General features: G+C 42.8%; 1 protein-coding gene across 1 annotated transcript in view; it reads right to left on the bottom strand.

Moving 5' to 3' along the window:
• The window catches only part of ppp1r16b (protein phosphatase 1, regulatory subunit 16B), an 86,545-nt gene extending 80,370 nt beyond the window's left edge, over positions 1-6,175 (bottom strand). Inside the window, exon 1 of the mRNA XM_052130694.1 lies at positions 6,065-6,175. The gene's annotated coding sequence lies outside the window, so the exon portion shown is untranslated. The remainder of the gene's footprint in view (positions 1-6,064) is intronic.
• Between the last annotated feature and the right edge of the window lie 6,325 nt (positions 6,176-12,500).

Genomic DNA, 12,500 nt, shown 5'->3' with positions numbered 1-12,500 from the left:
ACTTGAAGACGTTGGAGTGGCGAGTTGAGGACCTGTTGCAAACATACCCACATCTTTACGATCGTTTGCGCAGAGACACAACAGATTCCAAGATGGCCTACAACACCTGGAAGGAAATTGCTATGAAGCTTGGTGTTGATGATCCGGAATTAGGCAAAGCAACACGGAGAAACATCCAAAGCAAATTTGGAAAAGCAATGAAAAGGATGAAGGGCAAGAGCGGAGATGAGGCGTCGAGTGCCAAAGTACTCAGACTGTTCTTGGAAACGTCCTTCGGCATCGGCAAACGGTGTGCCAAGCTAACGTTATCCCATCTGTGATATAACTTTGGCTAACTAGTCAGCTGTAGCAACGCCACTGCCAGATGTTTGCGATACTTGTCTTTTCTCAGCGCATGTTTGTTGCGTGTGTTTGTTGCGCCCAATTCCCTAGTCCTCGTGGTGTCGGAGGACGAATCTCAGTTGCCTCCGCTTTGGAGACCGTCAACCCGCGCATCTTATCTCACGGCTTCTTGAGCGCATAGCCACATAGACATAGCGCGTGTGGAGGCTTCACGCCATCCACCGCGGCATCCATGCTCAACTCACCACATGCCCCACCGAGAGCAAAGACCACATTATAGCGACCACGAGGAGGTTACCCCATGTGACTCTACCCTCCCTAGCAACTGGGCCAGTTTGGTTGCTAAGGAGCCCTGACTGGAGTCACTCACCACACGCCCCACCGAGAGCAAAAACCACATTATAGCGACCACGAGGAGGTTACCCCATGTGATTCTACCCTCCCTAGCAACCGGGCCAATTTGGTTGCTAAGGAGACCTGACTGGAGTCACTCACCACACGCCCCACCGAGAGCAAAAACCACATTATAGCGACCACGAGGAGGTTACCCCATGTGACTCTACCCTCCCTAGCAACCGGGCCAATTTGGTTGCTAAGGAGACCTGACTGGAGTCACTCAGCCCGCCCTGGATTCAAACTCACGACTCCAGGTGTGATAGTCCGCGTCTTTACCACAGAGCTATCCAGGCCCCCTGTTGCCACGTATTTAAATGCCCCTCCAAAATAACGCCCCCAGGGGTGTGGGTGGTGTCTGAATGATTGTAAACAGTATGCCGTTGCTCGGCTGTTTCAAACTTCTGTTTACCTCTGAGCAAATAATTACTACAAAGGAAGCAATATCGTGGACTTCCCCCCAAAAAAGTGTCTCAGACTGCAAAATCATGGCAAGTGCTGCAACAGTGTAGACACACACACACACACACACGTGTCCTAATCTGATCAACCCACGATTAAGCTTTAAGCCTGGATGTAAACAGGTCTGTCCCCAGATAACAGAAGCACTCTATCCTCGAGTCACTTTTAAACTTAACAGCACCACGAGTGAACGCTTCTTATGGATTTTACAGCAGCAGGTGTTTGTGAGAAACCCCAGACGTCCACACAGCTCATAAAACAGCTTTTGATGTCATTCACCATGGGCAGAGAATATTAATGATAAATGCACGACTTCCTTCAGTACTTCTGCGGTTAATATTACATGAGAAACCGATTTATGCTTATGGAATTATTCAACAGGACAAACTCATCCACACACACACACACACACACTCATCCACACACACACACACACTCATCCACACACACACACACACACTCATCCACACACACACACACACACACACACACACACACACACACACACTCATCCATCCATCCATCCATCCATCCACACACACACACACACACACACACACACACACACACACACACACACTCATCACACACACACACACACACACACTCATCCACACACACACACACACACACACACTCACACTCATCCATCCATCCACACACACACACACACACACACACACTCACACTCATCCATCCATCCACACACACACACACACACACACACACACACACATCCACACACACACACACACACACACACACACACACACACACACACTCATCCATCCACACACACACATACACGCACACACACACACACACACATCCACACATCCACACACACACACTCATCCATCCACACACACACATACACGCACACACACACACACACACACACACACACACACACACCCCCTTAAGAACATCAGAGGTATCACTGGATATTTACATAAAGCACATTAATAACGGAGTGACAAACAAACATCAGTTGAAATGGGGTTATTTCTGCAGCAGAATGAATTGGGATGAAATGTGTATGAGCTGATGGCTGACAGTGTGAGTTCAAGCGTGCACGACAGCGCCGCAGGTAGACACGGCATGACGGAACATCTGCAAACGGATCAGACAGGCAGAACAGAACTCTTCATGACGAAGCGAACGGGTGTAAGGATGCATCTCCAAACAACACACACACACACACACACACACACACGCATCCACACACACACACATCACAGAATACTTCACCAAGCATTTAAAGTGCACCGGTTCACATCATCAAGTCAAGAAATTATTAAATGTGCCACTTAGTGATTGAGCGGTTTATCAGCCCAAAAGCATCGCTTTCAGACTATTGGTGCCAATGATTTCTACAATCAACTTCGACTTGTGATGCTTTTGGGAAACGGAGCTCGGGCCGGTTAATCGGACGTTATTTGGCCATTTTGTGATAGTCGGCATCAGTCGCTAACCGTTTTCGCTTGGCCAATTAACCTTAACGGTGACGTAGTGGCTAAAGCACCTAACTGGTAATCAGGAGGTTGCTGGTTCGATCCCCACAGTCACCACCAATGTGTCCTTGAACATAGACACTTAACGTCTCAGAGTTGGCTCCGGTGAGTGTTGGTCACCGTAGTAGGCTAAGAGCTACCTGTATAATACATTGGTAATCAGAAGGTTGCTGGTTTGATGCCCACAGTCACCACCATTGTGTCCTTGAGTAAGACACTTAACTCCAGGTTGCTCCGGGGGGATTGTCCCTGTAATAAGTGCACTGTATAATACATTGGTAATCAGAAGGTTGCTGGTTTGATCCCCACAGTCACCACCATTGTGTCCTTGAGTAAGACACTTAACTCCAGGTTGCTCCGGGGGGATTGTCCCTGTAATAAGTGCTCTGTATAATACATTGGTAATCAGAAGGTTGCTGGTTTGATGCCCACAGTCACCACCATTGTGTCCTTGAGTAAGACACTTAACTCCAGGTTGCTCCGGGGGGATTGTCCCTGTAATAAGTGCTCTGTAAGTCGCTTTGGATAAAAGCATCTGCCAAATGCATAAATGTAAATGTTGTCATTTGGGTGTTTTTTTGGGTGGTTCTCCCCTTTAATCCCCAATCTGGAACGCCCAATTCCCAAAGCACTCGGAGTCCTCGTGGTGGCGTAGTGTCTCGCCTCAATCCGGGTGGTGGAGGACGAATCTCAGTTGCCTCCGCTTTGGAGACCGTCAATCCGCGCATCTCATCACGTGACTCGTTGAGTGCGTTACCATGGAGACGAAGTGCGTGTGGAGGCGTCACGCTATTCTCTGCGGCATCCACACACAACTCGCCACGCTGAGATACCCAGGCCCGCATTCGGAAGTGTTTAACCCACAGCTGGTCGATGAAGTGGGTCCTCACAATCCGCCAGAACCGGTTTGAGAGCGGGCGCTGCCAGGTATGCGGAGACTGGCGGTGTGTGGGCATCACAGATATTTCAGCCCATGTCAGATATTGCACTTGTTCTGCGGCGTCTCGTGGATGCATTAAAATGAATCAAATTAAATATTTGCTCCACTCTGGCAAAGGGAGAGGTCATTCAGCGGCTCCATCGTGATCATGCGCTTTACTAAGTGGATGGAAACGTGCAACAACTCAACACATTTTTAAAAATGCCAAACATTTTGGATGGAAACCTACAACTCTCATTTTAAATAACTTGGCGCAAGAATATGCGAATCATCAGTAACATATCAAAGAATGTCAAGGTTCTCCACAATCGTACACCTTCAATACTTTTAAGGGTTGTTGAAAAATGGAAACTCTACTTTTATAACTTTCTAAAGCTTTTTTACAGGACAACTGATGAAGTTTAGACAGTTGTTAAGTGCTTTTAAATCGATGTAGTTGCGTACAAACCACACAGAATCAAACCTCAGAAACATTACAACATTAGCAACAACCTTCTTATGTTAAATGCACTTAAAAAATATACTTAAGTGCCGATAATTACCGTATCGTCCTTTGTTTTGTCTGACTCGCGTGAGGAGAAATTGCGGCTGCGCATTACAGACTCACGCGCTGATATAAACACACATTCATACTCATATATACACACATTTATCATTGATCAGTACACATACAGAGACAACATCGTCCTGACTGAGCTTGAACAAACATTCAATGAAACACGTGCAGAAACTGTTTCAACACAAACTCAAACCGCAGCGCGTGTCTTGAAATGTCGCATTAGCAGCTCAACACGGGCAAAACGGGCCGTTTTAACGAGCACACACGATCAGAAAGTTGCTGAAGAACTATGGAGTTACATACGTGCCACAATTCTGCACGCACAAGATGATATTTTGAGCGCACATGAAGTTATTTTACACATGCAAAATTATATTTTGAGCCAAATAAAATTATTTTACATGTGCAAAATTAAATTGAGCCAAATAAAATTATTTTACACGTGCAAAATGATATTTTGAGCGCATATAAAGTTATTTTACACATACAAAATGATATTTTGAGCCAAATAAAGTTATTTTACATGTGCAAAATTATATTTTGAGCACATATAAAGTTATTTTACATGTGCAAAATGATATTTTGAGCGCACATAAAGTTATTTTACACATGCAAAATGATATTTTGAGCGCACATAAAGTTATTTTACATGTGCAAAATGATATTTTGAGCGCATATAAAGTTATTTTACACGTGCAAAATGATATTTTGAGCGCATATAAAGTTATTTTACACATGCAAAATTATATTTTGAGCCAAATAAAGTTATTTTACATGTGCAAAATTATATTTTGAGCGCATATAAAGTTATTTTACACATGCAAAATGATATTTTGAGCACACAAAGTTATTTTACATGTGCAAAATGATATTTTGAGCGCACATAAAGTTATTTTACACATGCAAAATGATATTTTGAGCGCACATAAAGTTATTTTACATGTGCAAAATGATATTTTGAGCCAAATAAAGTTATTTTACATGTGCAAAATGATATTTTGAGCCAAATAAAGTTATTTTACACGTGCAAAATGATATTTTGAGCGCACATAAAGTTATTTTACATGTGCAAAATGATATTTTGAGCGCACATAAAGTTATTTTACATGTGCAAAATGATATTTTGAGCGCATATAAGGTTATTTTACATGTGCAAAATGATATTTTGAGCCAAATAAAGTTATTTTACACGTGCAAAATGATATTTTGAGCGCACATAAAGTTATTTTACATGTGCAAAATGATATTTTGAGCGCACATAAAGTTATTTTACATGTGCAAGATGATATTTTGAGCGCACAAAAAGTTATTTTACACGTGCAAAATGATATTTTGAGTGCATGTAAAGTTATTTTACACATGCAAAATGATATTTTGAGTGCACAAAAATGTTCTGCACACTCAAGATGATATTTTTAGCACACGCTTTAACTTAATTTTGTAAAGCGATGTATCTTTTAGCAATGATAAATTCATTTTGAGCAAACAAAAGTCAATTTAAAAAAGTTATTATTTGAATGTGAATTTACTCTTATATTGAATTCTTACATTTTACTCTCTCCTCCTACCTTCTCGGCGTGCAAAATACATTGTTACATGCTAGAAATATCATCTTGCCCACGCAGAACATGTTTTGTGCGCTCTAAATATAATGTTGCGCGCGCAGAATTGTGGCACAAGTGTAACTCCATAAAGCACCTCCTCCTTCCTCCCCTCCGTGTCTGACTCCGACAGGCGCCGATGAGAGAAAAAACCACCCGCTGCTGTGTTCTCCCCCAACAGTTTCTGTATAAATTCTCGGGGAAACGGAGATCAAACCTCACAATCCATAATGACGTGTATATGTGTACTTACCGCGCTCTTGCCGCCGTTATGTTCCAAATGTGATTCGCGTGCACGTGCGGTGATGTGTGTCGCGCTCCCGGTGCTGCATGAACTGCAGGGCGCTGAAGAGCTCGAGCTTGAGTCCGGAGTCAGAGTCACTCCTCCCGGGCGGGGCCAGACAGCAGCACACATGCGTCCACAGTCTACAGGAAATACCGCGCATCTCTTTTAATGTGCACCTCTGAGATTGACAGCTGTCGTTGCTTCTAATGCAAAGAGGGGCACTTTAAAATGATCAGTGACGTATATCCAGCAAACGAAGATTTAACCTTGTTACTTCAAATATGTGTCAAATGAAATAGTTCAACATTTGTTTTGTCATTGTAATTTGGTGCAGACTTTTGTAAGGATGTATATACACTTTAATTAAATAAAATATTTGTATATATCTGTTATACTTTTTGTTTATTTGCAAGTTCTGAAAAATATAAAAAAAAATAATATATAAATATTATATTTAAATAATTAAATATTGTCAAATGTGGTTTTATAATTGAGGGGGAAAAATGTTTTGAATAATCTGATGCTTCTGTTAACATATTTTATGCATAAATGTTAGGGTTAGGGGTTAGGGTTAGGTTAGGGTTAGGTTAGGGCTAACCGCTTATCCGAAGTCGGGTCACGGGGGCAGCTGCTCCAGCAGGGGGCCCCAAACCTCCCTATCCCAAGCCACATTAACCAGCTCTGACTGGGGGACTCCGAGGCGTTCCCAGGCCAGTGTGGGGATGTAATTTCTCCACCTAATCCTGGGTCTTCCCCGAGGCCTCCTCCCAGCTGGACGTGCCTGAAACACCTCCCTAGGGAGGCGGCCAGGGGGCATCCTTACCAGATGCCCAAACCACCTCAACTGACTCCTTTCGACGCAAAGGAGCAGCGGCTCTACTCCGAGCTCCTCACGGATGACTGAGCTCCTCACCCTATCTCTAAGGGAGAAGCCCGCCACCCTTCTGAGGAAGCCCATTTCGGCCGCTTGTACTCGCGACCTACTTCTTTCGGTCATGACCCAGCCTTCATGACCATAGGTGAGGGTAGGAACATAAATTGACCGGTGGATCGAGAGCTTTGCCTTCCGGCTCTCTTTTCATGACAACGGTGCGATAGAGCGAGTGCAATACCGCCCCCGCTGCCCCGATTCTCCGGCCAACCTCCCGCTCCATTGTCCCCTCACTCGTGAACAAGACCCCGAGATACTTGAACTCCTTCACTTGGGGCAACACCTCCTTCCCTACCTGGAGTACGCACTCCATCGGGTTCCTGCTTCGGCATCTCCATCATGTCCTGAGGATACCTGAGCAGTATTGAGACAGCGCCAACTATAGTTCAAAAGATAATCCACACTTGTGTGCTGACTCTAGCCTTACGATGTCTCTTTGCCATCAACCTGACATGCCAACTGAGTGGCTCGGTGTGTTAAAACACTGATCTATAGTTTCAAAGATTCTGGGTTTGAATCCCCATCATGACAAATCATATTTTATTGTATGCTGTTGTATAATCCCGATATATAGGGGAGACCGGGACTAGTCACACTTTTCACTCCACTGACATTAGGATATGTTTATTATTGAACATAATTTCTGTATAACCATACATTAATGTCTTGGCTACAAAGCAATGTAATATTCCCACTGTTGTTGCCCAAAAGATATTGCTGAACACACACATTTTGTTTATGGGGTAAGTCAGCATGGAACCTGCCAAGGTTTTTAAACCAAATGTAAACAATAAAACACTGCTACATGCTGCCGCCACCTACACACATGCATATACATTGCATTTAGAAATTATTCAGACCCCTTTATTTATTTATTTCACATTTTGTTACGTTGCAGCCTTATGCAAAAATGCTTTAAATTATTTTTTTTTCACATCAATCTACACTCCATAACCCATAATGACAAAGCAAAATACAGGTTATTGAAAAAAAACTGAAATATCACATTGGAATAAGTATTCAGACCCTTTGCTATGACACTTGAAATTTAGCTCAGGTGCATCCCACTTCTCTGGATCATCTTTGAGATGTTTCTACGCTTTGATTGGACATGATTTGATAAGGCACACACTTGTCTACGTACAGTTGAAGTCACAGTTTACATACACTTACATTGAAGTCATTAAAACTCCTTTTTTAACCACTCCACAGATTTCACATTAGCAAACTATAGTTTTGGCGAGTCGTTTAGGACATCTACTTTGGGCATGACACGAGTCGGTTTACAGACCGATTGTGTCACTTTTAATTGACTACAACACAATTCCAGTGGGTCAGAAGTTTACATACACTAAGTTAACTGTGTCTTTAAGTAGCTTGGAAAATTCTAGAAAATGATGTCAAGCCTTTAGACAATTAGCCAATTAGCTTCTGATAGGAGGTGTACTGAATTGGAGGTGCACCTGTGGATGTATTTTAAGTCCTACCTTCAAACTCAGTGCCTCTTTGATTGGCATCATGGGAAAATCAAAAGAAATCAGTCAAGACCTCACAAAAACAATTGTGGACCTCCACAAGTCTGATTCATCTTTGGGAGCAATTTCCAAACAACTGAAGGTGCCACGTGCATCTGAACAAACAATAGTACGCCAGTATAAACACCATGTGACCACACAGTCATCACACCGCTCAGGAAGGAGACACATTCTGTCTCCTAGAGATGAACGTAGTTTGTGTGAAAAGTGCAAATCAATCCCAGAACAACAGCAAAGGACCTTGTGAAGATGCTGGAGGAAACAGGTGGACGAGTATCTAGATCCACAGCAAAACCAGTCCTACATGGACATCACCTGAAAGGGCTCAGCAAGGAAGAAGCCGCTGCTCCAAAACCACCATAATAAAGCCAGACTACAGTTTGCAAGTGCACATGGGGACAAAGATCTGACTGGAGAAATGTCCTCTGATCTGATGAAACACATATTGAACTGTTTGTCCATAATGACCATCGTTATGTTTGGAGGAAAAAGGGTGAAGAACAGCATCCCAACCGTGAAGCATGGGGGTGCAGCATCATGTTGTGGGGGTGTTTGCTGCAGGAGGGACGGGTGCACTTCACTAAATAGATGACATCATGATGAAGGAGAAGTATGTGGATATATTGAAGCAAAATCTCAAGACATCAGACAGGAAGTTAAAGCTTGGTTGCAAATGGGTCTTCCAAATGGACAATGACCCCAAGCACACCTCCAAAGTTGTGTCAAAATGGCTTAAGGGCAACAAAGTCAAGATATTGGAGTGGCCATCACAAAACCTTGACCTTAAACTGAGTTTAAATGTATTTGGCTGAGGTGTATGTAAACTTCTGACTTCAACTCTAGATAAGGTCTTATAGCTGTCAATGCATATCAGAGCAAAAACCAAGCCATGAGGTCAAAGGAACTGCTTGCAGAGCTCAGATACAGGACTGTGTCGAGGGACAGATCTGGGGAAGACAATAAAATGTTTTTGCATGCACTGAAGGTTCCCAAGAGCATAGTGGCCTCCATAATTCTTAAATGGAAGTTTGGAGCAACCAGGACTCTTCCTAGAGCTGTCCGCCTGGCCAAACTGAGCAATCAGGGGAGAAGGGCCTTGACAAGAGAGGTGATCAAGAACCCGATGGTCACTCTTGTTGAGCTCCAGAGATCATGTGTGGAGATGGGAGATACTTGCAGAAGGACGACCATCCCTGCAACTCTCCACCGATCTGGGCTTTATGAAAGAGTGGCCAGACGGAAGCTTCTCCTTAGTGCACGACACATAAAAAAGCACCTAAAGGACTCTTAGAATGTGAGAAACAAGATGTTCTGGTCTGATGAAATGAAGATTGAACTGTGTGCCCCAATTCCAAGCATCATGTCTGGAGGACACCAGGCACCGCTCATCACCTGCACAATAGCTTGGACTTGGGGACTGGTCAGGGATGAAGGAAATATGAATGCAGCAGAATACAGAGAGATCCTTAATGAACACCTGGTCCAGAGCACTCAGGACCTCAGACTGGGCCAAAGGCAGGGCTGGACTGGTAATCTGGCATACCGGGCATTGTTCATGTGGGCCGACGCACTTTGGGGCCAATCAGGGGCGGCCTGGCCATCGGGAGAAACGAGGAGGCTGGTGGATAGGCCACGAAATGGACGAATGGGCAGTGATAAGCTAAAATTAGCCGCCACGTTATGCAGAACGCACCACAAGACGGTGCCACGATATGCAGAAAAGGACAGCGACTCTGTGAATGTCCTTGAGTGGCCCAGTCAGAGCCCGGACATGAACCCAATCGAACATCTCTGGAGAGACCTGAAAATGACTGTGCACCAACAGTCCCCATCCAACCTGACAGAGCTGGAGAGGATCTGCAGAGAAGAATGACAGAAAATCCCCAAATCCAGGTGTGCATAGCATGTCGCATCATACCCAAAAACACTTGAGGCTGTAATCGCTGCCAAAGGTGCTTCAACTAAGTACTGAGTTAATGGTCTGAATACTTTTGTCAATGTGATATTTCAGTTTTTGTTTATTTTTAAAGGGTCTGAATACTTTCTGAATTCACTGTATATTCACCACCAGAATTTGTAAGAAGTAACATTTCATGCCCCATTAAAATTGTCACTTTAATTTTTGGTGGGTGTCTACGGAGCCCCCGAAGTGACCTGTGCAAAAAAAAAATCTAAGAGAATTTCGCGTCGCACGAGAAACTTTCAGCGTCGCGACGAAACTTCAGCGTCGCACGAGATACTTCGCGTCGCACGAGATACTTCAGCGTCGCGCACGAGAAACTATGGCGTCGCGCCGAGATACTTTCAGCGTCGCACGAGAAACTATCGCGTCGCGCACGAGAAACTTCGCGTCGCCACGAAGCTACTCAGCGTCGCGCACGAGATACTTCAGCGTCGCACGAAACTCTCAGCGTCGCTGCGAGATACTCGCGTCGCCGCAGCGTTACAGTTTCGGTGTGTGTATAGCTCTTTCCGATTAGCGTCATTGCCATCATTCATTTACTCAAAGATACTGAGAGCATGGATGCGCATGAATTTATAGAGCTATATTTTAAACTTGGCCTTCAATACAAAGACATTACTGTCTATGACATTTGTAATACTGTCATGGCTGAGACACGCTTTGATCTGCCAAAGGACACTAATCAAGCAATAGACTTGTACTTGTACTTGCATTTAACACGAGAACTACCGAATTATATAACTAGCCTACTAGAATGGCCATAGTGGTCATTCTGACCGTTAGACTGTACCAAATGTCATGTCATATTTACATTCGAAACTTCTATTGAGGTTTTAGAATGAAGCTTCTAATGTCTGTCGTCATATTTTATATCGTCATCACCCTAAAAATGTATTGAATAAAATAGAATAATATGGATCAAATGGATGCCAAGCTGACATGAGATAGTCCTACATAATACGATCTTTTTTGTAATATATAATAGTGCTAGACTATACACAAACATAGGCCTATATATATTATATATTAGCTGCTAGACTGCCCGGAGGAAGGTGCGTGCCTCAGCTTTGTGTACAGCAAGTTTTTTCACTGGAATCAAAATCCATGAATAAATGAATCTGTTATATTAATAATAAACACCAGGACACGAAATTTTAATTCTAATGAATGTGAAAATGTATTAGTTCATCGACAACCACAGAACTTGCTATTGTAGCTGATTGATACAAATTTGATTATTTATATTCTATTATTTTCTTTGTAAAATAAAAACAAATCAATGCAATAGCTTATAAAAACATCACCAATGTGTATTTCAATGCATAGTAAAAACCTTAGACATGTATGAATCACATATAGGCCAAACCCAAAATGGCCAAAACAGTTAATAAAGAATATGAACATTCAGCTAAACTGTGGGAAAACTGATTTAGAAAGCAATATTTGTTTTACTGTGAGCAAAAATATCATGCTGTAAAACTATAATGAAAATATTATGCTGTAAAATCATTATGAACGAATTCTCCTAAAAGTGGGCTCACTTGAACAAAAAAGGGGCCCCCATTTTAGGAGAATAATTTAATATAAATAATCAAATTTGTATCAATCAGCTACAATAGCAAGTTCTGTGGTTGTCGATGAACTAATACATTTTCACATTCATTAGAATTAAAATTTCGTGTCCTGGTGTTTATTATTAATATAACAGATTCATTTATTCATGGATTTTGATTCCAGTGGTGGCTGCATAGGATTGTTTCCAATTTCCAATAAATCCAGAGCGTTGTAAAGTCCAAAAGTCAACATGTTTTGAAAAAGGATAGATGTAATAATTTCCAAAATTCACAACATGTTTTTATCTAACTGAAATATTCCGCCTCAATCCATGTTTGTTGGCGTTTAGACTTTCAAAACCCTTTTCACTGTGGTGGAAAAAAACTTGCTGTACACAAAGCGAGGCACGCACCTTCCGGG

The sequence above is a fragment of the Xyrauchen texanus genome, chromosome 7 (genome assembly GCF_025860055.1).
Source record: "Xyrauchen texanus isolate HMW12.3.18 chromosome 7, RBS_HiC_50CHRs, whole genome shotgun sequence".
Taxonomy (NCBI): Eukaryota; Metazoa; Chordata; class Actinopteri; order Cypriniformes; family Catostomidae; genus Xyrauchen; species Xyrauchen texanus.
Note: the sequence above shows the minus strand (reverse complement) of the source record. Positions and strands in the feature narration are given on the sequence as shown.